The sequence below is a fragment of the Drosophila miranda genome (assembly GCF_003369915.1).
Source record: "Drosophila miranda strain MSH22 chromosome Y unlocalized genomic scaffold, D.miranda_PacBio2.1 Contig_Y1_pilon, whole genome shotgun sequence".
NCBI lineage: Eukaryota > Metazoa > Arthropoda > Insecta > Diptera > Drosophilidae > Drosophila > Drosophila miranda.
In genome coordinates this window covers 42,552,733-42,576,093 of record NW_022881603.1, presented here as the reverse complement: position 1 = coordinate 42,576,093, position 23,361 = coordinate 42,552,733, and the positions used below count along the sequence as shown (strand labels likewise).

General features: G+C 41.4%; 16 long non-coding RNA genes across 32 annotated transcripts; all 16 read left to right on the top strand.

Moving 5' to 3' along the window:
• Positions 1–447: 447 nt before the first annotated feature.
• On the top strand, positions 448–1,203 carry LOC117190526. Of its 2 annotated transcripts, none has more exons than XR_004473726.1 (3): positions 448–528; positions 742–1,008; positions 1,079–1,203. It is a non-coding gene; the product is annotated as an uncharacterized LOC117190526 (long non-coding RNA). The 2 variants fall into 2 exon arrangements; XR_004473725.1 differs by having other exon boundaries at positions 448–741; positions 803–1,008.
• A 559-nt stretch (positions 1,204–1,762) lies between these two features.
• LOC117190527 lies at positions 1,763–2,596 on the top strand. Of its 2 annotated transcripts, none has more exons than XR_004473728.1 (3): positions 1,763–1,896; positions 2,110–2,376; positions 2,447–2,596. It is a non-coding gene; the product is annotated as an uncharacterized LOC117190527 (long non-coding RNA). The 2 variants fall into 2 exon arrangements; XR_004473727.1 differs by having other exon boundaries at positions 1,765–2,109; positions 2,171–2,376.
• Positions 2,597–2,916: 320 nt separating this feature from the next.
• LOC117190532 lies at positions 2,917–3,908 on the top strand. 3 transcript variants are annotated; one of them, XR_004473738.1, is made up of 4 exons: positions 2,917–3,016; positions 3,075–3,207; positions 3,421–3,687; positions 3,758–3,908. It is a non-coding gene; the product is annotated as an uncharacterized LOC117190532 (long non-coding RNA). The 3 variants fall into 3 exon arrangements; XR_004473737.1 differs by having other exon boundaries at positions 3,075–3,420; positions 3,482–3,687; XR_004473739.1 differs by lacking the exon at positions 3,421–3,687 and having other exon boundaries at positions 3,075–3,420.
• A 537-nt stretch (positions 3,909–4,445) lies between these two features.
• Positions 4,446–5,288, top strand: LOC117190533. 3 transcript variants are annotated; one of them, XR_004473741.1, is made up of 3 exons: positions 4,453–4,587; positions 4,801–5,067; positions 5,138–5,288. It is a non-coding gene; the product is annotated as an uncharacterized LOC117190533 (long non-coding RNA). The 3 variants fall into 3 exon arrangements; XR_004473740.1 differs by having other exon boundaries at positions 4,455–4,800; positions 4,862–5,067; XR_004473742.1 differs by lacking the exon at positions 4,801–5,067 and having other exon boundaries at positions 4,446–4,800.
• Positions 5,289–5,841: 553 nt separating this feature from the next.
• Positions 5,842–6,651, top strand: LOC117190523. Of its 2 annotated transcripts, none has more exons than XR_004473719.1 (3): positions 5,842–5,967; positions 6,181–6,447; positions 6,518–6,651. It is a non-coding gene; the product is annotated as an uncharacterized LOC117190523 (long non-coding RNA). The 2 variants fall into 2 exon arrangements; XR_004473720.1 differs by lacking the exon at positions 5,842–5,967 and adding an exon at positions 5,981–6,180 and having other exon boundaries at positions 6,242–6,447.
• A 562-nt stretch (positions 6,652–7,213) lies between these two features.
• On the top strand, positions 7,214–8,047 carry LOC117190529. 2 transcript variants are annotated; one of them, XR_004473731.1, is made up of 3 exons: positions 7,214–7,347; positions 7,561–7,827; positions 7,898–8,047. It is a non-coding gene; the product is annotated as an uncharacterized LOC117190529 (long non-coding RNA). The 2 variants fall into 2 exon arrangements; XR_004473732.1 differs by lacking the exon at positions 7,214–7,347 and adding an exon at positions 7,464–7,560 and having other exon boundaries at positions 7,622–7,827.
• Positions 8,048–10,001: 1,954 nt separating this feature from the next.
• On the top strand, positions 10,002–10,805 carry LOC117190528. Of its 2 annotated transcripts, none has more exons than XR_004473730.1 (3): positions 10,002–10,105; positions 10,319–10,585; positions 10,656–10,805. It is a non-coding gene; the product is annotated as an uncharacterized LOC117190528 (long non-coding RNA). The 2 variants fall into 2 exon arrangements; XR_004473729.1 differs by having other exon boundaries at positions 10,002–10,318; positions 10,380–10,585.
• Positions 10,806–11,338: 533 nt separating this feature from the next.
• On the top strand, positions 11,339–12,184 carry LOC117190531. Of its 2 annotated transcripts, none has more exons than XR_004473736.1 (3): positions 11,339–11,484; positions 11,698–11,964; positions 12,035–12,184. It is a non-coding gene; the product is annotated as an uncharacterized LOC117190531 (long non-coding RNA). The 2 variants fall into 2 exon arrangements; XR_004473735.1 differs by having other exon boundaries at positions 11,340–11,697; positions 11,759–11,964.
• Positions 12,185–12,717: 533 nt separating this feature from the next.
• Positions 12,718–13,563, top strand: LOC117190530. 2 transcript variants are annotated; one of them, XR_004473734.1, is made up of 3 exons: positions 12,718–12,863; positions 13,077–13,343; positions 13,414–13,563. It is a non-coding gene; the product is annotated as an uncharacterized LOC117190530 (long non-coding RNA). The 2 variants fall into 2 exon arrangements; XR_004473733.1 differs by having other exon boundaries at positions 12,719–13,076; positions 13,138–13,343.
• Positions 13,564–14,106: 543 nt separating this feature from the next.
• LOC117190534 lies at positions 14,107–14,942 on the top strand. Its single transcript, XR_004473743.1, has 3 exons — positions 14,107–14,242; positions 14,456–14,722; positions 14,793–14,942. It is a non-coding gene; the product is annotated as an uncharacterized LOC117190534 (long non-coding RNA).
• Positions 14,943–15,498: 556 nt separating this feature from the next.
• On the top strand, positions 15,499–16,301 carry LOC117190524. 2 transcript variants are annotated; one of them, XR_004473721.1, is made up of 3 exons: positions 15,499–15,621; positions 15,835–16,080; positions 16,151–16,301. It is a non-coding gene; the product is annotated as an uncharacterized LOC117190524 (long non-coding RNA). The 2 variants fall into 2 exon arrangements; XR_004473722.1 differs by lacking the exon at positions 15,499–15,621 and adding an exon at positions 15,635–15,834 and having other exon boundaries at positions 15,875–16,080.
• Positions 16,302–16,844: 543 nt separating this feature from the next.
• On the top strand, positions 16,845–17,680 carry LOC117190801. The gene is made up of 3 exons (XR_004473842.1): positions 16,845–16,980; positions 17,194–17,460; positions 17,531–17,680. It is a non-coding gene; the product is annotated as an uncharacterized LOC117190801 (long non-coding RNA).
• A 516-nt stretch (positions 17,681–18,196) lies between these two features.
• Positions 18,197–19,029, top strand: LOC117190799. Of its 2 annotated transcripts, none has more exons than XR_004473838.1 (3): positions 18,197–18,329; positions 18,543–18,809; positions 18,880–19,029. It is a non-coding gene; the product is annotated as an uncharacterized LOC117190799 (long non-coding RNA). The 2 variants fall into 2 exon arrangements; XR_004473839.1 differs by having other exon boundaries at positions 18,199–18,542; positions 18,604–18,809.
• A 478-nt stretch (positions 19,030–19,507) lies between these two features.
• Positions 19,508–20,345, top strand: LOC117190798. 2 transcript variants are annotated; one of them, XR_004473837.1, is made up of 3 exons: positions 19,508–19,645; positions 19,859–20,125; positions 20,196–20,345. It is a non-coding gene; the product is annotated as an uncharacterized LOC117190798 (long non-coding RNA). The 2 variants fall into 2 exon arrangements; XR_004473836.1 differs by having other exon boundaries at positions 19,510–19,858; positions 19,920–20,125.
• A 554-nt stretch (positions 20,346–20,899) lies between these two features.
• LOC117190797 lies at positions 20,900–21,725 on the top strand. Its single transcript, XR_004473835.1, has 3 exons — positions 20,900–21,024; positions 21,238–21,504; positions 21,575–21,725. It is a non-coding gene; the product is annotated as an uncharacterized LOC117190797 (long non-coding RNA).
• Positions 21,726–22,269: 544 nt separating this feature from the next.
• LOC117190795 lies at positions 22,270–23,321 on the top strand. 3 transcript variants are annotated; one of them, XR_004473831.1, is made up of 3 exons: positions 22,270–22,404; positions 22,618–22,884; positions 22,955–23,321. It is a non-coding gene; the product is annotated as an uncharacterized LOC117190795 (long non-coding RNA). The 3 variants fall into 3 exon arrangements; XR_004473830.1 differs by having other exon boundaries at positions 22,272–22,617; positions 22,679–22,884; positions 22,955–23,319; XR_004473832.1 differs by having other exon boundaries at positions 22,279–22,617; positions 22,773–22,884; positions 22,955–23,316.
• Positions 23,322–23,361: the final 40 nt, after the last annotated feature.

Here is a 23,361-nt window from a genome sequence, read left to right as displayed (position 1 = left end):
GGTAACTAGTTCGGAACTACCTTCTGAGCAACTAGCTACGGGTAATCGAAGGGTAATCGAGCGGGAACTAGGGGTGGTTCCGCCCTAGGACATGCATGTGTTAAATTCTCCGCTGAAATACATTGCGGGTAATCGATCTGGAACCAGGGAGGTGAGAATGGTACCCTGTAGAACCAAAGGGGTCAATTGACCCCTCTCGAACTAGTCCTGCGCTGTTTACCGCGCAACTAGCTACGCAACTAGTTACGCGGGAAGCGAACGCGGACCAGGTCTTCGTCGACTACAATGTACTAGTTCTGCAACTAGTTACGCGGGAAGCGAACGCGGACCAGGTCTGCGTCGACTACAATGTACTAGTTCTGCAACTAGTTACGCGGGAAGCTAACGCGGACCAGTCGAAAAAGAACCGAAAAACGAAGCCGCCTTCGGTTTGATTTTGTAGGCGGCAAATAACCGCAATTCCGTGGAGTTACAGTGCCCACTCAGCTAGTTTTTACCGAGCCACGACGTGCAATAAGCACCGAAATGGTAAGTTAATCGTGATATTTTACTGTAGTTGCGCTCGTGGAATGAAAGAGACAAGAATTTACACAAACAAAATGCATTTGTTTTCCTCGTTTGCTTTATGCGTTGATTTTGTTCACTTCTGTACAACATCTAATCGCTGGAAGAGTCTTTTGTGTAAACATTTATTAAAAAAGTGGAAAAGAATTAATAAATAAATCAAATTAATATAAACAGGTACGTGCAAATATATATTATATATTTCAAATAAAATGATGAGCAAAAGGCATTTGCGTAGACTCCGTAAGAGTGAAAGGGAAGCTAACATTGCAAAGTTAGCGTTGTGCAGGAAAGATAACAGATAACAGCAATGAAATCGATTCTCCAGCCAGCTGGCGTTTTGAGCGGCTTAAACTTTATTTTGAGTGAGGAAATTGTTCTAGCCTATAACGTAAGGGAAGAAGGCCCTTAGGACCCACAAAGAATTTTTTGCAGCTTTGCTAGGTAAAATACCATTTACACTTCTAGAGATTTAAAAATTTTTCATATAAATTAAAACAAATATTAATTACAGAATGTATTCCGCCTGGCGATGAGCCCCCGAAAACACTGTGCGGAAGGCAATGCAAAGGATGAAGAAAAGGGTGTTTAAGAAGAAGTGTCTTGCCAAAAACCAGGAGAAGGCTAAGCATCATATAATTAAAAATTATTCGTTATAATGAAAGACATTGTGTTTTTATTTTTGTATTATTCCAGACTGCCAGATTGACTTCTACCAATAGTCAGTTCGGAACTAGTTACTGGTAACTAGGTCAGAGCTAGCTACAGGTAATAGAAGGGTAGTCGAGTGGCTAACTAGTTGCTGGCTTTCTACTGGTAACTAGTTCGGAACTACCTTCTGAGCAACTAGCTACGGGTAATCGAGCGGGAACCAGGGGTGGTTCCGCCCTAGGACATGCATGTGTTAAATTCTCCGCTGAAATACATTGCGGGTAATCGATCTGGAACCAGGGAGGTGAGAATGGTACCCTGTAGAACCAAAGGGGTCAATTGACCCCTCTCGAACTAGTCCTGCGCTGTTTACCGCGCAACTAGCTACGCAACTAGTTACGCGGGAAGCGAACGCGGACCAGGTCTTCGTCGACTACAATGTACTAGTTCTGCAACTAGTTACGCGGGAAGCGAACGCGGACCAGGTCTGCGTCGACTACAATGTACTAGTTCTGCAACTAGTTACGCGGGAAGCTAACGCGGACCAGTCGAAAAAGAACCGAAAAACGAAGCCGCCTTCGGTTTGATTTTGAAGGCGGCAAATAACCGCAATTCCGTGGAGTTACAGTGCCCACTCAGCTAGTTTTTACCGAGCCACGACGTGCAATAAGCACCGAAATGGTAAGTTAATCGTGATATTTTACTGTAGTTGCGCTCGTGGAATGAAAGAGACAAGAATTTACACAAACAAAATGCATTTGTTTTCCTCGTTTGCTTTATGCGTTGATTTTGTTCACTTCTGTACAACATCTAATCGCTGGAAGAGTCTTTTGTGTAAACATTTATTAAAAAAGTGGAAAAGAATTAATAAATAAATCAAATTAATATAAACAGGTACGTGCAAATATATATTATATATTTCAAATAAAATGATGAGCAAAAGGCATTTGCGTAGACTCCGTAAGAGTGAAAGGGAAGCTAACATTGCAAAGTTAGCGTTGTGCAGGAAAGATAACAGATAACAGCAATGAAATCGATTCTCCAGCCAGCTGGCGTTTTGAGCGGCTTAAACTTTATTTTGAGTGAGGAAATTGTTCTAGCCTATAACGTAAGGGAAGAAGGCCCTTAGGACCCACAAAGAATTTTTTGCAGCTTTGCTAGGTAAAATACCATTTACACTTCTAGAGATTTAAAAATTTTTCATATAAATTAAAACAAATATTAATTACAGAATGTATTCCGCCTGGCGATGAGCCCCCGAAAACACTGTGCGGAAGGCAATGCAAAGGATGAAGAAAAGGGTGTTTAAGAAGAAGTGTCTTGCCAAAAACCAGGAGTAGGCTAAGCATCATATAATTAAAAATTATTCGTTATAATGAAAGACATTGTGTTTTTATTTTTGTATTATTCCAGACTGCCAGATTGACTTCTACCAATAGTCAGTTCGGAACTAGTTACTGGTAACTAGGTCAGAGCTAGCTACAGGTAATAGAAGGGTAGTCGAGTGGCTAACTAGTTGCTGGCTTTCTACTGGTAACTAGTTCGGAACTACCTTCTGAGCAACTAGCTACGGGTAATCGAAGGGTAATCGAGCGGGAACCAGGGGTGGTTCCGCCCTAGGACATGCATGTGTTAAATTCTCCGCTGAAATACATTGCGGGTAATCGATCTGGAACCAGGGAGGTGAGAATGGTACCCTGTAGAACCAAAGGGGTCAATTGACCCCTCTCGAACTAGTCCTGCGCTGTTTACCGCGCAACTAGCTACGCAACTAGTTACGCGGGAAGCGAACGCGGACCAGGTCTTCGTCGACTACAATGTACTAGTTCTGCAACTAGTTAGTCGAAAACTAGGACCAGTCGAAAAAGAACCGAAAAACGAAGCCGCCTTCGGTTTGATTTTGAAGGCGGCAAATAACCGCAATTCCGTGGAGTTACAGTGCCCACTCAGCTAGTTTTTACCGAGCCACGACGTGCAATAAGCACCGAAATGGTAAGTTAATCGTGATATTTTACTGTAGTTGCGCTCGTGGAATGAAAGAGACAAGAATTTACACAAACAAAATGCATTTGTTTTCCTCGTTTGCTTTATGCGTTGATTTTGTTCACTTCTGTACAACATCTAATCGCTGGAAGAGTCTTTTGTGTAAACATTTATTAAAAAAGTGGAAAAGAATTAATAAATAAATCAAATTAATATAAACAGGTACGTGCAAATATATATTATATATTTCAAATAAAATGATGAGCAAAAGGCATTTGCGTAGACTCCGTAAGAGTGAAAGGGAAGCTAACATTGCAAAGTTAGCGTTGTGCAGGAAAGATAACAGATAACAGCAATGAAATCGATTCTCCAGCCAGCTGGCGTTTTGAGCGGCTTAAACTTTATTTTGAGTGAGGAAATTGTTCTAGCCTATAACGTAAGGGAAGAAGGCCCTTAGGACCCACAAAGAATTTTTTGCAGCTTTGCTAGGTAAAATACCATTTACACTTCTAGAGATTTAAAAATTTTTCATATAAATTAAAACAAATATTAATTACAGAATGTATTCCGCCTGGCGATGAGCGCCCCGAAAACACTGTGCGGAAGGAAATGCAAAGGATGAAGAAAAGGGTGTTTAAGAAGAAGTGTCTTGCCAAAAACCAGGAGTAGGCTAAGCATCATATAATTAAAAATTATTCGTTATAATGAAAGACATTGTGTTTTTATTTTTGTATTATTCCAGACTGCCAGATTGACTTCTACCAATAGTCAGTTCGGAACTAGTTACTGGTAACTAGGTCAGAGCTAGCTACAGGTAATAGAAGGGTAGTCGAGTGGCTAACTAGTTGCTGGCTTTCTACTGGTAACTAGTTCGGAACTACCTTCTGAGCAACTAGCTACGGGTAATCGAAGGGTAATCGAGCGGGAACCAGGGGTGGTTCCGCCCTAGGACATGCATGTGTTAAATTCTCCGCTGAAATACATTGCGGGTAATCGATCTGGAACCAGGGAGGTGAGAATGGTACCCTGTAGAACCAAAGGGGTCAATTGACCCCTCTCGAACTAGTCCTGCGCTGTTTACCGCGCAACTAGCTACGCAACTAGTTACGCGGGAAGCGAACGCGGACCAGGTCTTCGTCGACTACAATGTACTAGTTCTGCAACTAGTTACGCGGGAAGCGAACGCGGACCAGGTCTGCGTCGACTACAATGTACTAGTTCTGCAACTAGTTACGCGGGAAGCTAACGCGGACCAGTCGAAAAAGAACCGAAAAACGAAGCCGCCTTCGGTTTGATTTTGAAGGCGGCAAATAACCGCAATTCCGTGGAGTTACAGTGCCCACTCAGCTAGTTTTTACCGAGCCACGACGTGCAATAAGCACCGAAATGGTAAGTTAATCGTGATATTTTACTGTAGTTGCGCTCGTGGAATGAAAGAGACAAGAATTTACACAAACAAAATGCATTTGTTTTCCTCGTTTGCTTTATGCGTTGATTTTGTTCACTTCTGTACAACATCTAATCGCTGGAAGAGTCTTTTGTGTAAACATTTATTAAAAAAGTGGAAAAGAATTAATAAATAAATCAAATTAATATAAACAGGTACGTGCAAATATATATTATATATTTCAAATAAAATGATGAGCAAAAGGCATTTGCGTAGACTCCGTAAGAGTGAAAGGGAAGCTAACATTGCAAAGTTAGCGTTGTGCAGGAAAGATAACAGATAACAGCAATGAAATCGATTCTCCAGCCAGCTGGCGTTTTGAGCGGCTTAAACTTTATTTTGAGTGAGGAAATTGTTCTAGCCTATAACGTAAGGGAAGAAGGCCCTTAGGACCCACAAAGAATTTTTTGCAGCTTTGCTAGGTAAAATACCATTTACACTTCTAGAGATTTAAAAATTTTTCATATAAATTAAAACAAATATTAATTACAGAATGTATTCCGCCTGGCGATGAGCGCCCCGAAAACACTGTGCGGAAGGAAATGCAAAGGATGAAGAAAAGGGTGTTTAAGAAGAAGTGTCTTGCCAAAAACCAGGAGTAGGCTAAGCATCATATAATTAAAAATTATTCGTTATAATGAAAGACATTGTGTTTTTATTTTTGTATTATTCCAGACTGCCAGATTGACTTCTACCAATAGTCAGTTCGGAACTAGTTACTGGTAACTAGGTCAGAGCTAGCTACAGGTAATAGAAGGGTAGTCGAGTGGCTAACTAGTTGCTGGCTTTCTACTGGTAACTAGTTCGGAACTACCTTCTGAGCAACTAGCTACGGGTAATCGAAGGGTAATCGAGCGGGAACTAGGGGTGGTTCCGCCCTAGGACATGCATGTGTTAAATTCTCCGCTGAAATACATTGCGGGTAATCGATCTGGAACCAGGGAGGTGAGAATGGTACCCTGTAGAACCAAAGGGGTCAATTGACCCCTCTCGAACTAGTCCTGCGCTGTTTACCGCGCAACTAGCTACGCAACTAGTTACGCGGGAAGCGAACGCGGACCAGGTCTTCGTCGACTACAATGTACTAGTTCTGCAACTAGTTACGCGGGAAGCGAACGCGGACCAGGTCTGCGTCGACTACAATGTACTAGTTCTGCAACTAGTTACGCGGGAAGCTAACGCGGACCAGTCGAAAAAGAACCGAAAAACGAAGCCGCCTTCGGTTTGATTTTGAAGGCGGCAAATAACCGCAATTCCGTGGAGTTACAGTGCCCACTCAGCTAGTTTTTACCGAGCCACGACGTGCAATAAGCACCGAAATGGTAAGTTAATCGTGATATTTTACTGTAGTTGCGCTCGTGGAATGAAAGAGACAAGAATTTACACAAACAAAATGCATTTGTTTTCCTCGTTTGCTTTATGCGTTGATTTTGTTCACTTCTGTACAACATCTAATCGCTGGAAGAGTCTTTTGTGTAAACATTTATTAAAAAAGTGGAAAAGAATTAATAAATAAATCAAATTAATATAAACAGGTACGTGCAAATATATATTATATATTTCAAATAAAATGATGAGCAAAAGGCATTTGCGTAGACTCCGTAAGAGTGAAAGGGAAGCTAACATTGCAAAGTTAGCGTTGTGCAGGAAAGATAACAGATAACAGCAATGAAATCGATTCTCCAGCCAGCTGGCGTTTTGAGCGGCTTAAACTTTATTTTGAGTGAGGAAATTGTTCTAGCCTATAACGTAAGGGAAGAAGGCCCTTAGGACCCACAAAGAATTTTTTGCAGCTTTGCTAGGTAAAATACCATTTACACTTCTAGAGATTTAAAAATTTTTCATATAAATTAAAACAAATATTAATTACAGAATGTATTCCGCCTGGCGATGAGCCCCCCGAAAACACTGTGCGGAAGGCAATGCAAAGGATGAAGAAAAGGGTGTTTAAGAAGAAGTGTCTTGCCAAAAACCAGGAGAAGGCTAAGCATCATATAATTAAAAATTATTCGTTATAATGAAAGACATTGTGTTTTTATTTTTGTATTATTCCAGACTGCCAGATTGACTTCTACCAATAGTCAGTTCGGAACTAGTTACTGGTAACTAGGTCAGAGCTAGCTACAGGTAATAGAAGGGTAGTCGAGTGGCTAACTAGTTGCTGGCTTTCTACTGGTAACTAGTTCGGAACTACCTTCTGAGCAACTAGCTACGGGTAATCGAAGGGTAATCGAGCGGGAACCAGGGGTGGTTCCGCCCTAGGACATGCATGTGTTAAATTCTCCGCTGAAATACATTGCGGGTAATCGATCTGGAACCAGGGAGGTGAGAATGGTACCCTGTAGAACCAAAGGGGTCAATTGACCCCTCTCGAACTAGTCCTGCGCTGTTTACCGCGCAACTAGCTACGCAACTAGTTACGCGGGAAGCGAACGCGGACCAGGTCTTCGTCGACTACAATGTACTAGTTCTGCAACTAGTTACGCGGGAAGCGAACGCGGACCAGGTCTGCGTCGACTACAATGTACTAGTTCTGCAACTAGTTACGCGGGAAGCTAACGCGGACCAGTCGAAAAAGAACCGAAAAACGAAGCCGCCTTCGGTTTGATTTTGAAGGCGGCAAATAACCGCAATTCCGTGGAGTTACAGTGCCCACTCAGCTAGTTTTTACCGAGCCACGACGTGCAATAAGCACCGAAATGGTAAGTTAATCGTGATATTTTACTGTAGTTGCGCTCGTGGAATGAAAGAGACAAGAATTTACACAAACAAAATGCATTTGTTTTCCTCGTTTGCTTTATGCGTTGATTTCGTTCACTTCTGTACAACATCTAATCGCTGGAAGAGTCTTTTGTGTAAACATTTATTAAAAAAGTGGAAAAGAATTAATAAATAAATCAAATTAATATAAACAGGTACGTGCAAATATATATTATATATTTCAAATAAAATGATGAGCAAAAGGCATTTGCGTAGACTCCGTAAGAGTGAAAGGGAAGCTAACATTGCAAAGTTAGCGTTGTGCAGGAAAGATAACAGATAACAGCAATGAAATCGATTCTCCAGCCAGCTGGCGTTTTGAGCGGCTTAAACTTTATTTTGAGTGAGGAAATTGTTCTAGCCTATAACGTAAGGGAAGAAGGCCCTTAGGACCCACAAAGAATTTTTTGCAGCTTTGCTAGGTAAAATACCATTTACACTTCTAGAGATTTAAAAATTTTTCATATAAATTAAAACAAATATTAATTACAGAATGTATTCCGCCTGGCGATGAGCCCCCGAAAACACTGTGCGGAAGGCAATGCAAAGGATGAAGAAAAGGGTGTTTAAGAAGAAGTGTCTTGCCAAAAACCAGGAGTAGGCTAAGCATCATATAATTAAAAATTATTCGTTATAATGAAAGACATTGTGTTTTTATTTTTGTATTATTCCAGACTGCCAGATTGACTTCTACCAATAGTCAGTTCGGAACTAGTTACTTGTAACTAGGTCAGAGCTAGCTACAGGTAATAGAAGGGTAGTCGAGTGGCTAACTAGTTGCTGGCTTTCTACTGGTAACTAGTTCGGAACTACCTTCTGAGCAACTAGCTACGGGTAATCGAAGGGTAATCGAGCGGGAACTAGGGGTGGTTCCGCCCTAGGACATGCATGTGTTAAATTCTCCGCTGAAATACATTGCGGGTAATCGATCTGGAACCAGGGAGGTGAGAATGGTACCCTGTAGAACCAAAGGGGTCAATTGACCCCTCTCGAACTAGTCCTGCGCTGTTTACCGCGCAACTAGCTACGCAACTAGTTACGCGGGAAGCGAACGCGGACCAGGTCTTCGTCGACTACAATGTACTAGTTCTGCAACTAGTTACGCGGGAAGCGAACGCGGACCAGGTCTGCGTCGACTACAATGTACTAGTTCTGCAACTAGTTACGCGGGAAGCTAACGCGGACCAGTCGAAAAAGAACCGAAAAACGAAGCCGCCTTCGGTTTGATTTTGAAGGCGGCAAATAACCGCAATTCCGTGGAGTTACAGTGCCCACTCAGCTAGTTTTTACCGAGCCACGACGTGCAATAAGCACCGAAATGGTAAGTTAATCGTGATATTTTACTGTAGTTGCGCTCGTGGAATGAAAGAGACAAGAATTTACACAAACAAAATGCATTTGTTTTCCTCGTTTGCTTTATGCGTTGATTTTGTTCACTTCTGTACAACATCTAATCGCTGGAAGAGTCTTTTGTGTAAACATTTATTAAAAAAGTGGAAAAGAATTAATAAATAAATCAAATTAATATAAACAGGTACGTGCAAATATATATTATATATTTCAAATAAAATGATGAGCAAAAGGCATTTGCGTAGACTCCGTAAGAGTGAAAGGGAAGCTAACATTGCAAAGTTAGCGTTGTGCAGGAAAGATAACAGATAACAGCAATGAAATCGATTCTCCAGCCAGCTGGCGTTTTGAGCGGCTTAAACTTTATTTTGAGTGAGGAAATTGTTCTAGCCTATAACGTAAGGGAAGAAGGCCCTTAGGACCCACAAAGAATTTTTTGCAGATGTACGCAATAAGATACCATTTACACTTCTAGAGATTTAAAAATTTTTCATATAAATTAAAACAAATATTAATTACAGAATGTATTCCGCCTGGCGATGAGCCCCCGAAAACACTGTGCGGAAGGCAATGCAAAGGATGAAGAAAAGGGTGTTTAAGAAGAAGTGTTTTGCCAAAAACCAGGAGAAGGCTAAGCATCATATAATTAAAAATTATTCGTTATAATGAAAGACATTGTGTTTTTATTTTTGTATTATTCCAGACTGCCAGATTGACTTCTACCAATAGTCAGTTCGGAACTAGTTACTGGTAACTAGGTCAGAGCTAGCTACAGGTAATAGAAGGGTAGTCGAGTGGCTAACTAGTTGCTGGCTTTCTACTGGTAACTAGTTCGGAACTACCTTCTGAGCAACTAGCTACGGGTAATCGAAGGGTAATCGAGCGGGAACCAGGGGTGGTTCCGCCCTAGGACATGCATGTGTTAAATTCTCCGCTGAAATACATTGCGGGTAATCGATCTGGAACCAGGGAGGTGAGAATGGTACCCTGTAGAACCAAAGGGGTCAATTGACCCCTCTCGAACTAGTCCTGCGCTGTTTACCGCGCAACTAGCTACGCAACTAGTTACGCGGGAAGCGAACGCGGACCAGGTCTTCGTCGACTACAATGTACTAGTTATGCAACTAGTTACGCGGGAAGCGAACGCGGACCAGGTCTGCGTCGACTACAATGTACTAGTTCTGCAACTAGTTACGCGGGAAGCTAACGCGGACCAATCGAAAAAGAACAGAAAAACAAAGCCGCCTTCGGTTTGATTTTGAAGGCGGCAAATAACCGCAATTCCGTGGAGTTACAGTGCCCACTCAGCTAGTTTTTACCGAGCCACGACGTGCAATAAGCACCGAAATGGTAAGTTAATCGTGATATTTTACTGTAGTTGCGCTCGTGGAATGAAAGAGACAAGAATTTACACAAACAAAATGCATTTGTTTTCCTCGTTTGCTTTATGCGTTGATTTTGTTCACTTCTGTACAACATCTAATCGCTGGAAGAGTCTTTTGTGTAAACATTTATTAAAAAAGTGGAAAAGAATTAATAAATAAATCAAATTAATATAAACAGGTACGTGCAAATATATATTATATATTTCAAATAAAATGATGAGCAAAAGGCATTTGCGTAGACTCCGTAAGAGTGAAAGGGAAGCTAACATTGCAAAGTTAGCGTTGTGCAGGAAAGATAACAGATAACAGCAATGAAATCGATTCTCCAGCCAGCTGGCGTTTTGAGCGGCTTAAACTTTATTTTGAGTGAGGAAATTGTTCTAGCCTATAACGTAAGGGAAGAAGGCCCTTAGGACCCACAAAGAATTTTTTGCAGCTTTGCTAGGTAAAATACCATTTACACTTCTAGAGATTTAAAAATTTTTCATATAAATTAAAACAAATATTAATTACAGAATGTATTCCGCCTGGCGATGAGCCCCCGAAAACACTGTGCGGAAGGCAATGCAAAGGATGAAGAAAAGGGTGTTTAAGAAGAAGTGTCTTGCCAAAAACCAGGAGTAGGCTAAGCATCATATAATTAAAAATTATTCGTTATAATGAAAGACATTGTGTTTTTATTTTTGTATTATTCCAGACTGCCAGATTGACTTCTACCAATAGTCAGTTCGGAACTAGTTACTGGTAACTAGGTCAGAGCTAGCTACAGGTAATAGAAGGGTAGTCGAGTGGCTAACTAGTTGCTGGCTTTCTACTGGTAACTAGTTCGGAACTACCTTCTGAGCAACTAGCTACGGGTAATCGAAGGGTAATCGAGCGGGAACCAGGGGTGGTTCCGCCCTAGGACATGCATGTGTTAAATTCTCCGCTGAAATACATTGCGGGTAATCGATCTGGAACCAGGGAGGTGAGAATGGTACCCTGTAGAACCAAAGGGGTCAATTGACCCCTCTCGAACTAGTCCTGCGCTGTTTACCGCGCAACTAGCTACGCAACTAGTTACGCGGGAAGCGAACGCGGACCAGGTCTTCGTCGACTACAATGTACTAGTTCTGCAACTAGTTACGCGGGAAGCGAACGCGGACCATGTCTGCGTCGACTACAATGTACTAGTTCTGCAACTAGTTACGCGGGAAGCGAACGCGGACCAGTCGAAAAAGAACCGAAAAACGAAGCCGCCTTCGGTTTGATTTTGAAGGCGGCAAATAACCGCAATTCCGTGGAGTTACAGTGCCCACTCAGCTAGTTTTTACCGAGCCACGACGTGCAATAAGCACCGAAATGGTAAGTTAATCGTGATATTTTACTGTAGTTGCGCTCGTGGAATGAAAGAGACAAGAATTTACACAAACAAAATGCATTTGTTTTCCTCGTTTGCTTTATGCGTTGATTTTGTTCACTTCTGTACAACATCTAATCGCTGGAAGAGTCTTTTGTGTAAACATTTATTAAAAAAGTGGAAAAGAATTAATAAATAAATCAAATTAATATAAACAGGTACGTGCAAATATATATTATATATTTCAAATAAAATGATGAGCAAAAGGCATTTGCGTAGACTCCGTAAGAGTGAAAGGGAAGCTAACATTGCAAAGTTAGCGTTGTGCAGGAAAGATAACAGATAACAGCAATGAAATCGATTCTCCAGCCAGCTGGCGTTTTGAGCGGCTTAAAGTTTATTTTGAGTGAGGAAATTGTTCTAGCCTATAACGTAAGGGAAGAAGGCCCTTAGGACCCACAAAGAATTTTTTGCAGCTTTGCTAGGTAAAATACCATTTACACTTCTAGAGATTTAAAAATTTTTCATATAAATTAAAACAAATATTAATTACAGAATGTATTCCGCCTGGCGATGAGCCCCCGAAAACACTGTGCGGAAGGCAATGCAAAGGATGAAGAAAAGGGTGTTTAAGAAGAAGTGTCTTGCCAAAAACCAGGAGTAGGCTAAGCATCATATAATTAAAAATTATTCGTTATAATGAAAGACATTGTGTTTTTATTTTTGTATTATTCCAGACTGCCAGATTGACTTCTACCAATAGTCAGTTCGGAACTAGTTACTGGTAACTAGGTCAGAGCTAGCTACAGGTAATAGAAGGGTAGTCGAGTGGCTAACTAGTTGCTGGCTTTCTACTGGTAACTAGTTCGGAACTACCTTCTGAGCAACTAGCTACGGGTAATCGAAGGGTAATCGAGCGGGAACCAGGGGTGGTTCCGCCCTAGGACATGCATGTGTTAAATTCTCCGCTGAAATACATTGCGGGTAATCGATCTGGAACCAGGGAGGTGAGAATGGTACCCTGTAGAACCAAAGGGGTCAATTGACCCCTCTCGAACTAGTCCTGCGCTGTTTACCGTGCAACTAGCTACGCAACTAGTTACGCGGGAAGCGAACGCGGACCAGGTCTTCGTCGACTACAATGTACTAGTTCTGCAACTAGTTACGCGGGAAGCGAACGCGGACCAGGTCTGCGTCGACTACAATGTACTAGTTCTGCAACTAGTTACGCGGGAAGCGAACGCGGACCAGTCGAAAAAGAACCGAAAAACGAAGCCGCCTTCGGTTTGATTTTGAAGGCGGCAAATAACCGCAATTCCGTGGAGTTACAGTGCCCACTCAGCTAGTTTTTACCGAGCCACGACGTGCAATAAGCACCGAAATGGTAAGTTAATCGTGATATTTTACTGTAGTTGCGCTCGTGGAATGAAAGAGACAAGAATTTACACAAACAAAATGCATTTGTTTTCCTCGTTTGCTTTATGCGTTGATTTTGTTCACTTCTGTACAACATCTAATCGCTGGAAGAGTCTTTTGTGTAAACATTTATTAAAAAAGTGGAAAAGAATTAATAAATAAATCAAATTAATATAAACAGGTACGTGCAAATATATATTATATATTTCAAATAAAATGATGAGCAAAAGGCATTTGCGTAGACTCCGTAAGAGTGAAAGGGAAGCTAACATTGCAAAGTTAGCGTTGTGCAGGAAAGATAACAGATAACAGCAATGAAATCGATTCTCCAGCCAGCTGGCGTTTTGAGCGGCTTAAAGTTTATTTTGAGTGAGGAAATTGTTCTAGCCTATAACGTAAGGGAAGAAGGCCCTTAGGACCCACAAAGAATTTTTTGCAGCTTTGCTAGGTAAAATACCATTTACACTTCTAGAGATTTAAAAATTTTTCATATAAATTAAAACAAATATTAATTACAGAATGTATTCCGCCTGGCGATGAGCCCCCGAAAACACTGTGCGGAAGGCAATGCAAAGGATGAAGAAAAGGGTGTTTAAGAAGAAGTGTCTTGCCAAAAACCAGGAGTAGGCTAAGCATCATATAATTAAAAATTATTCGTTATAATGAAAGACATTGTGTTTTTATTTTTGTATTATTCCAGACTGCCAGATTGACTTCTACCAATAGTCAGTTCGGAACTAGTTACTGGTAACTAGGTCAGAGCTAGCTACAGGTAATAGAAGGGTAGTCGAGTGGCTAACTAGTTGCTGGCTTTCTACTGGTAACTAGTTCGGAACTACCTTCTGAGCAACTAGCTACGGGTAATCGAAGGGTAATCGAGCGGGAACCAGGGGTGGTTCCGCCCTAGGACATGCATGTGTTAAATTCTCCGCTGAAATACATTGCGGGTAATCGATCTGGAACCAGGGAGGTGAGAATGGTACCCTGTAGAACCAAAGGGGTCAATTGACCCCTCTCGAACTAGTCCTGCGCTGTTTACCGTGCAACTAGCTACGCAACTAGTTACGCGGGAAGCGAACGCGGACCAGGTCTTCGTCGACTACAATGTACTAGTTCTGCAACTAGTTACGCGGGAAGCGAACGCGGACCAGGTCTGCGTCGACTACAATGTACTAGTTCTGCAACTAGTTACGCGGGAAGCGAACGCGGACCAGTCGAAAAAGAACCGAAAAACGAAGCCGCCTTCGGTTTGATTTTGAAGGCGGCAAATAACCGCAATTCCGTGGAGTTACAGTGCCCACTCAGCTAGTTTTTACCGAGCCACGACGTGCAATAAGCACCGAAATGGTAAGTTAATCGTGATATTTTACTGTAGTTGCGCTCGTGGAATGAAAGAGACAAGAATTTACACAAACAAAATGCATTTGTTTTCCTCGTTTGCTTTATGCGTTGATTTTGTTCACTTCTGTACAACATCTAATCGCTGGAAGAGTCTTTTGTGTAAACATTTATTAAAAAAGTGGAAAAGAATTAATAAATAAATCAAATTAATATAAGCAGGTACGTGCAAATATATATTATATATTTCAAATAAAATGATGAGCAAAAGGCATTTGCGTAGACTCCGTAAGAGTGAAAGGGAAGCTAACATTGCAAAGTTAGCGTTGTGCAGGAAAGATAACAGATAACAGCAATGAAATCGATTCTCCAGCCAGCTGGCGTTTTGAGCGGCTTAAACTTTATTTTGAGTGAGGAAATTGTTCTAGCCTATAACGTAAGGGAAGAAGGCCCTTAGGACCCACAAAGAATTTTTTGCAGCTTTGCTAGGTAAAATACCATTTACACTTCTAGAGATTTAAAAATTTTTCATATAAATTAAAACAAATATTAATTACAGAATGTATTCCGCCTGGCGATGAGCCCCCGAAAACACTGTGCGGAAGGCAATGCAAAGGATGAAGAAAAGGGTGTTTAAGAAGAAGTGTCTTGCCAAAAACCAGGAGTAGGCTAAGCATCATATAATTAAAAATTATTCGTTATAATGAAAGACATTGTGTTTTTATTTTTGTATTATTCCAGACTGCCAGATTGACTTCTACCAATAGTCAGTTCGGAACTAGTTACTGGTAACTAGGTCAGAGCTAGCTACAGGTAATAGAAGGGTAGTCGAGTGGCTAACTAGTTGCTGGCTTTCTACTGGTAACTAGTTCGGAACTACCTTCTGAGCAACTAGCTACGGGTAATCGAAGGGTAATCGAGCGGGAACCAGGGGTGGTTCCGCCCTAGGACATGCATGTGTTAAATTCTCCGCTGAAATACATTGCGGGTAATCGATCTGGAACCAGGGAGGTGAGAATGGTACCCTGTAGAACCAAAGGGGTCAATTGACCCCTCTCGAACTAGTCCTGCGCTGTTTACCGCGCAACTAGCTACGCAACTAGTTACGCGGGAAAAGAACGCGGACCAGGTCTTCGTCGACTACAATGTACTAGTTCTGCAACTAGTTACGCGGGAAGCGAACGCGGACCAGGTCTGCGTCGACTACAATGTACTAGTTCTGCAACTAGTTACGCGGGAAGCTAACGCGGACCAGTCGAAAAAGAACCGAAAAACGAAGCCGCCTTCGGTTTGATTTTGAAGGCGGCAAATAACCGCAATTCCGTGGAGTTACAGTGCCCACTCAGCTAGTTTTTACCGAGCCACGATGTGCAATAAGCACCGAAATGGTAAGTTAATCGTGATATTTTACTGTAGTTGCGCTCGTGGAATGAAAGAGACAAGAATTTACACAAACAAAATGCATTTGTTTTCCTCGTTTGCTTTATGCGTTGATTTTGTTCACTTCTGTACAACATCTAATCGCTGGAAGAGTCTTTTGTGTAAACATTTATTAAAAAAGTGGAAAAGAATTAATAAATAAATCAAATTAATATAAACAGGTACATCAAATAAAATGATGAGCAAAAGGCATTTGCGTAGACTCCGTAAGAGTGAAAGGGAAGCTAACATTGCAAAGTTAGCGTTGTGCAGGAAAGATAACAGATAACAGCAATGAAATCGATTCTCCAGCCAGCTGGCGTTTTGAGCGGCTTAAACTTTATTTTGAGTGAGGAAATTGTTCTAGCCTATAACGTAAGGGAAGAAGGCCCTTAGGACCCACAAAGAATTTTTTGCAGCTTTGCTAGGTAAAATACCATTTACACTTCTAGAGATTTAAAAATTTTTCATATAAATTAAAACAAATATTAATTACAGAATGTATTCCGCCTGGCGATGAGCCCCCCGAAAACACTGTGCGGAAGGCAATGCAAAGGATGAAGAAAAGGGTGTTTAAGAAGAAGTGTCTTGCCAAAAACCAGGAGTAGGCTAAGCATCATATAATTAAAAATTATTCGTTATAATGAAAGACATTGTGTTTTTATTTTTGTATTATTCCAGACTGCCAGATTGACTTCTACCAATAGTCAGTTCGGAACTAGTTACTGGTAACTAGGTCAGAGCTAGCTACAGGTAATAGAAGGGTAGTCGAGTGGCTAACTAGTTGCTGGCTTTCTACTGGTAACTAGTTCGGAACTACCTTCTGAGCAACTAGCTACGGGTAATCGAAGGGTAATCGAGCGGGAACCAGGGGTGGTTCCGCCCTAGGACATGCATGTGTTAAATTCTCCGCTGAAATACATTGCGGGTAATCGATCTGGAACCAGGGAGGTGAGAATGGTACCCTGTAGAACCAAAGGGGTCAATTGACCCCTCTCGAACTAGTCCTGCGCTGTTTACCGTGCAACTAGCTACGCAACTAGTTACGCGGGAAGCGAACGCGGACCAGGTCTTCGTCGACTACAATGTACTAGTTCTGCAACTAGTTACGCGGGAAGCGAACGCGGACCAGGTCTGCGTCGACTACAATGTACTAGTTCTGCAACTAGTTACGCGGGAAGCGAACGCGGACCAGTCGAAAAAGAACCGAAAAACGAAGCCGCCTTCGGTTTGATTTTGAAGGCGGCAAATAACCGCAATTCCGTGGAGTTACAGTGCCCACTCAGCTAGTTTTTACCGAGCCACGACGTGCAATAAGCACCGAAATGGTAAGTTAATCGTGATATTTTACTGTAGTTGCGCTCGTGGAATGAAAGAGACAAGAATTTACACAAACAAAATGCATTTGTTTTCCTCGTTTGCTTTATGCGTTGATTTTGTTCACTTCTGTACAACATCTAATCGCTGGAAGAGTCTTTTGTGTAAACATTTATTAAAAAAGTGGAAAAGAATTAATAAATAAATCAAATTAATATAAGCAGGTACGTGCAAATATATATTATATATTTCAAATAAAATGATGAGCAAAAGGCATTTGCGTAGACTCCGTAAGAGTGAAAGGGAAGCTAACATTGCAAAGTTAGCGTTGTGCAGGAAAGATAACAGATAACAGCAATGAAATCGATTCTCCAGCCAGCTGGCGTTTTGAGCGGCTTAAACTTTATTTTGAGTGAGGAAATTGTTCTAGCCTATAACGTAAGGGAAGAAGGCCCTTAGGACCCACAAAGAATTTTTTGCAGCTTTGCTAGGTAAAATACCATTTACACTTCTAGAGATTTAAAAATTTTTCATATAAATTAAAACAAATATTAATTACAGAATGTATTCCGCCTGGCGATGAGCCCCCGAAAACACTGTGCGGAAGGCAATGCAAAGGATGAAGAAAAGGGTGTTTAAGAAGAAGTGTCTTGCCAAAAACCAGGAGTAGGCTAAGCATCATATAATTAAAAATTATTCGTTATAATGAAAGACATTGTGTTTTTATTTTTGTATTATTCCAGACTGCCAGATTGACTTCTACCAATAGTCAGTTCGGAACTAGTTACTGGTAACTAGGTCAGAGCTAGCTACAGGTAATAGAAGGGTAGTCGAGTGGCTAACTAGTTGCTGGCTTTCTACTGGTAACTAGTTCGGAACTACCTTCTGAGCAACTAGCTACGGGTAATCGAAGGGTAATCGAGCGGGAACCAGGGGTGGTTCCGCCCTAGGACATGCATGTGTTAAATTCTCCGCTGAAATAGGTGAGAATGGTACCCTGTAGAACCAAAGGGGTCAATTGACCCCTCTCGAACTAGTCCTGCGCTGTTTACCGCGCAACTAGCTACGCAACTAGTTACGCGGGAAAAGAACGCGGACCAGGTCTTCGTCGACTACAATGTACTAGTTCTGCAACTAGTTACGCGGGAAGCGAACGCGGACCAGGTCTGCGTCGACTACAATGTACTAGTTCTGCAACTAGTTACGCGGGAAGCTAACGCGGACCAGTCGAAAAAGAACCGAAAAACGAAGCCGCCTTCGGTTTGATTTTGAAGGCGGCAAATAACCGCAATTCCGTGGAGTTACAGTGCCCACTCAGCTAGTTTTTACCGAGCCACGATGTGCAATAAGCACCGAAATGGTAAGTTAATCGTGATATTTTACTGTAGTTGCGCTCGTGGAATGAAAGAGACAAGAATTTACACAAACAAAATGCATTTGTTTTCCTCGTTTGCTTTATGCGTTGATTTTGTTCACTTCTGTACAACATCTAATCGCTGGAAGAGTCTTTTGTGTAAACATTTATTAAAAAAGTGGAAAAGAATTAATAAATAAATCAAATTAATATAAACAGGTACGTGCAAATATATATTATATATTTCAAATAAAATGATGAGCAAAAGGCATTTGCGTAGACTCCGTAAGAGTGAAAGGGAAGCTAACATTGCAAAGTTAGCGTTGTGCAGGAAAGATAACAGATAACAGCAATGAAATCGATTCTCCAGCCAGCTGGCGTTTTGAGCGGCTTAAACTTTATTTTGAGTGAGGAAATTGTTCTAGCCTATAACGTAAGGGAAGAAGGCCCTTAGGACCCACAAAGAATTTTTTGCAGCTTTGCTAGGTAAAATACCATTTACACTTCTAGAGATTTAAAAATTTTTCATATAAATTAAAACAAATATTAATTACAGAATGTATTCCGCCTGGCGATGAGCCCCCGAAAACACTGTGCGGAAGGCAATGCAAAGGATGAAGAAAAGGGTGTTTAAGAAGAAGTGTCTTGCCAAAAACCAGGAGTAGGCTAAGCATCATATAATTAAAAATTATTCGTTATAATGAAAGACATTGTGTTTTTATTTTTGTATTATTCCAGACTGCCAGATTGACTTCTACCAATAGTCAGTTCGGAACTAGTTACTGGTAACTAGGTCAGAGCTAGCTACAGGTAATAGAAGGGTAGTCGAGTGGCTAACTAGTTGCTGGCTTTCTACTGGTAACTAGTTCGGAACTACCTTCTGAGCAACTAGCTACGGGTAATCGAAGGGTAATCGAGCGGGAACCAGGGGTGGTTCCGCCCTAGGACATGCATGTGTTAAATTCTCCGCTGAAATACATTGCGGGTAATCGATCTGGAACCAGGGAGGTGAGAATGGTACCCTGTAGAACCAAAGGGGTCAATTGACCCCTCTCGAACTAGTCCTGCGCTGTTTACCGTGCAACTAGCTACGCAACTAGTTACGCGGGAAGCGAACGCGGACCAGGTCTGCGTCGACTACAATGTACTAGTTCTGCAACTAGTTACGCGGGAAGCGAACGCGGACCAGTCGAAAAAGAACCGAAAAACGAAGCCGCCTTCGGTTTGATTTTGAAGGCGGCAAATAACCGCAATTCCGTGGAGTTACAGTGCCCACTCAGCTAGTTTTTACCGAGCCACGACGTGCAATAAGCACCGAAATGGTAAGTTAATCGTGATATTTTACTGTAGTTGCGCTCGTGGAATGAAAGAGACAAGAATTTACACAAACAAAATGCATTTGTTTTCCTCGTTTGCTTTATGCGTTGATTTTGTTCACTTCTGTACAACATCTAATCGCTGGAAGAGTCTTTTGTGTAAACATTTATTAAAAAAGTGGAAAAGAATTAATAAATAAATCAAATTAATATAAACAGGTACGTGCAAATATATATTATATATTTCAAATAAAATGATGAGCAAAAGGCATTTGCGTAGACTCCGTAAGAGTGAAAGGGAAGCTAACATTGCAAAGTTAGCGTTGTGCAGGAAAGATAACAGATAACAGCAATGAAATCGATTCTCCAGCCAGCTGGCGTTTTGAGCGGCTTAAACTTTATTTTGAGTGAGGAAATTGTTCTAGCCTATAACGTAAGGGAAGAAGGCCCTTAGGACCCACAAAGAATTTTTTGCAGCTTTGCTAGGTAAAATACCATTTACACTTCTAGAGATTTAAAAATTTTTCATATAAATTAAAACAAATATTAATTACAGAATGTATTCCGCCTGGCGATGAGCCCCCGAAAACACTGTGCGGAAGGCAATGCAAAGGATGAAGAAAAGGGTGTTTAAGAAGAAGTGTCTTGCCAAAAACCAGGAGTAGGCTAAGCATCATATAATTAAAAATTATTCGTTATAATGAAAGACATTGTGTTTTTATTTTTGTATTATTCCAGACTGCCAGATTGACTTCTACCAATAGTCAGTTCGGAACTAGTTACTGGTAACTAGGTCAGAGCTAGCTACAGGTAATAGAAGGGTAGTCGAGTGGCTAACTAGTTGCTGGCTTTCTACTGGTAACTAGTTCGGAACTACCTTCTGAGCAACTAGCTACGGGTAATCGAAGGGTAATCGAGCGGGAACCAGGGGTGGTTCCGCCCTAGGACATGCATGTGTTAAATTCTCCGCTGAAATACATTGCGGGTAATCGATCTGGAACCAGGGAGGTGAGAATGGTACCCTGTAGAACCAAAGGGGTCAATTGACCCCTCTCGAACTAGTCCTGCGCTGTTTACCGCGCAACTAGCTACGCAACTAGTTACGCGGGAAAAGAACGCGGACCAGGTCTTCGTCGACTACAATGTACTAGTTCTGCAACTAGTTACGCGGGAAGCGAACGCGGACCAGGTCTGCGTCGACTACAATGTACTAGTTCTGCAACTAGTTACGCGGGAAGCTAACGCGGACCAGTCGAAAAAGAACCGAAAAACGAAGCCGCCTTCGGTTTGATTTTGAAGGCGGCAAATAACCGCAATTCCGTGGAGTTACAGTGCCCACTCAGCTAGTTTTTACCGAGCCACGACGTGCAATAAGCACCGAAATGGTAAGTTAATCGTGATATTTTACTGTAGTTGCGCTCGTGGAATGAAAGAGACAAGAATTTACACAAACAAAATGCATTTGTTTTCCTCGTTTGCTTTATGCGTTGATTTTGTTCACTTCTGTACAACATCTAATCGCTGGAAGAGTCTTTTGTGTAAACATTTATTAAAAAAGTGGAAAAGAATTAATAAATAAATCAAATTAATATAAGCAGGTACGTGCAAATATATATTATATATTTCAAATAAAATGATGAGCAAAAGGCATTTGCGTAGACTCCGTAAGAGTGAAAGGGAAGCTAACATTGCAAAGTTAGCGTTGTGCAGGAAAGATAACAGATAACAGCAATGAAATCGATTCTCCAGCCAGCTGGCGTTTTGAGCGGCTTAAACTTTATTTTGAGTGAGGAAATTGTTCTAGCCTATAACGTAAGGGAAGAAGGCCCTTAGGACCCACAAAGAATTTTTTGCAGCTTTGCTAGGTAAAATACCATTTACACTTCTAGAGATTTAAAAATTTTTCATATAAATTAAAACAAATATTAATTACAGAATGTATTCCGCCTGGCGATGAGCCCCCCGAAAACACTGTGCGGAAGGCAATGCAAAGGATGAAGAAAAGGGTGTTTAAGAAGAAGTGTCTTGCCAAAAACCAGGAGTAGGCTAAGCATCATATAATTAAAAATTATTCGTTATAATGAAAGACATTGTGTTTTTATTTTTGTATTATTCCAGACTGCCAGATTGACTTCTACCAATAGTCAGTTCGGAACTAGTTACTGGTAACTAGGTCAGAGCTAGCTACAGGTAATAGAAGGGTAGTCGAGTGGCTAACTAGTTGCTGGCTTTCTACTGGTAACTAGTTCGGAACTACCTTCTGAGCAACTAGCTACGGGTAATCGAAGGGTAATCGAGCGGGAACCAGGGGTGGTTCCGCCCTAGGACATGCATGTGTTAAATTCTCCGCTGAAATACATTGCGGGTAATCGATCTGGAACCAGGGAGGTGAGAATGGTACCCTGTAGAACCAAAGGGGTCAATTGACCCCTCTCGAACTAGTCCTGCGCTGTTTACCGCGCAACTAGCTACGCAACTAGTTACGCGGGAAAAGAACGCGGACCAGGTCTTCGTCGACTACAATGTACTAGTTCTGCAACTAGTTACGCGGGAAGCGAACGCGGACCAGGTCTGCGTCGACTACAATGTACTAGTTCTGCAACTAGTTACGCGGGAAGCTAACGCGGACCAGTCGAAAAAGAACCGAAAAACGAAGCCGCCTTCGGTTTGATTTTGAAGGCGGCAAATAACCGCAATTCCGTGGAGTTACAGTGCCCACTCAGCTAGTTTTTACCGAGCCACGATGTGCAATAAGCACCGAAATGGTAAGTTAATCGTGATATTTTACTGTAGTTGCGCTCGTGGAATGAAAGAGACAAGAATTTACACAAACAAAATGCATTTGTTTTCCTCGTTTGCTTTATGCGTTGATTTTGTTCACTTCTGTACAACATCTAATCGCTGGAAGAGTCTTTTGTGTAAACATTTATTAAAAAAGTGGAAAAGAATTAATAAATAAATCAAATTAATATAAACAGGTACGTGCAAATATATATTATATATTTCAAATAAAATGATGAGCAAAAGGCATTTGCGTAGACTCCGTAAGAGTGAAAGGGAAGCTAACATTGCAAAGTTAGCGTTGTGCAGGAAAGATAACAGATAACAGCAATGAAATCGATTCTCCATCCAGCTGGCGTTTTGAGCGGCTTAAACTTTATTTTGAGTGAGGAAATTGTTCTAGCCTATAACGTAAGGGAAGAAGGCCCTTAGGACCCACAAAGAATTTTTTGCAGCTTTGCTAGGTAAAATACCATTTACACTTCTAGAGATTTAAAAATTTTTCATATAAATTAAAACAAATATTAATTACAGAATGTATTCCGCCTGGCGATGAGCCCCCCGAAAACACTGTGCGGAAGGCAATGCAAAGGATGAAGAAAAGGGTGTTTAAGAAGAAGTGTCTTGCCAAAAACCAGGAGTAGGCTAAGCATCATATAATTAAAAACTATTCGTTATAATGAAAGACATTGTGTTTTTATTTTTGTATTATTCCAGACTGCCAGATTGACTTCTACCAATAGTCAGTTCGGAACTAGTTACTGGTAACTAGGTCAGAGCTAGCTACAGGTAATAGAAGGGTAGTCGAGTGGCTAACTAGTTGCTGGCTTTCTACTGGTAACTAGTTCGGAACTACCTTCTGAGCAACTAGCTACGGGTAATCGAAGGGTAATCGAGCGGGAACCAGGGGTGGTTCCGCCCTAGGACATGCATGTGTTAAA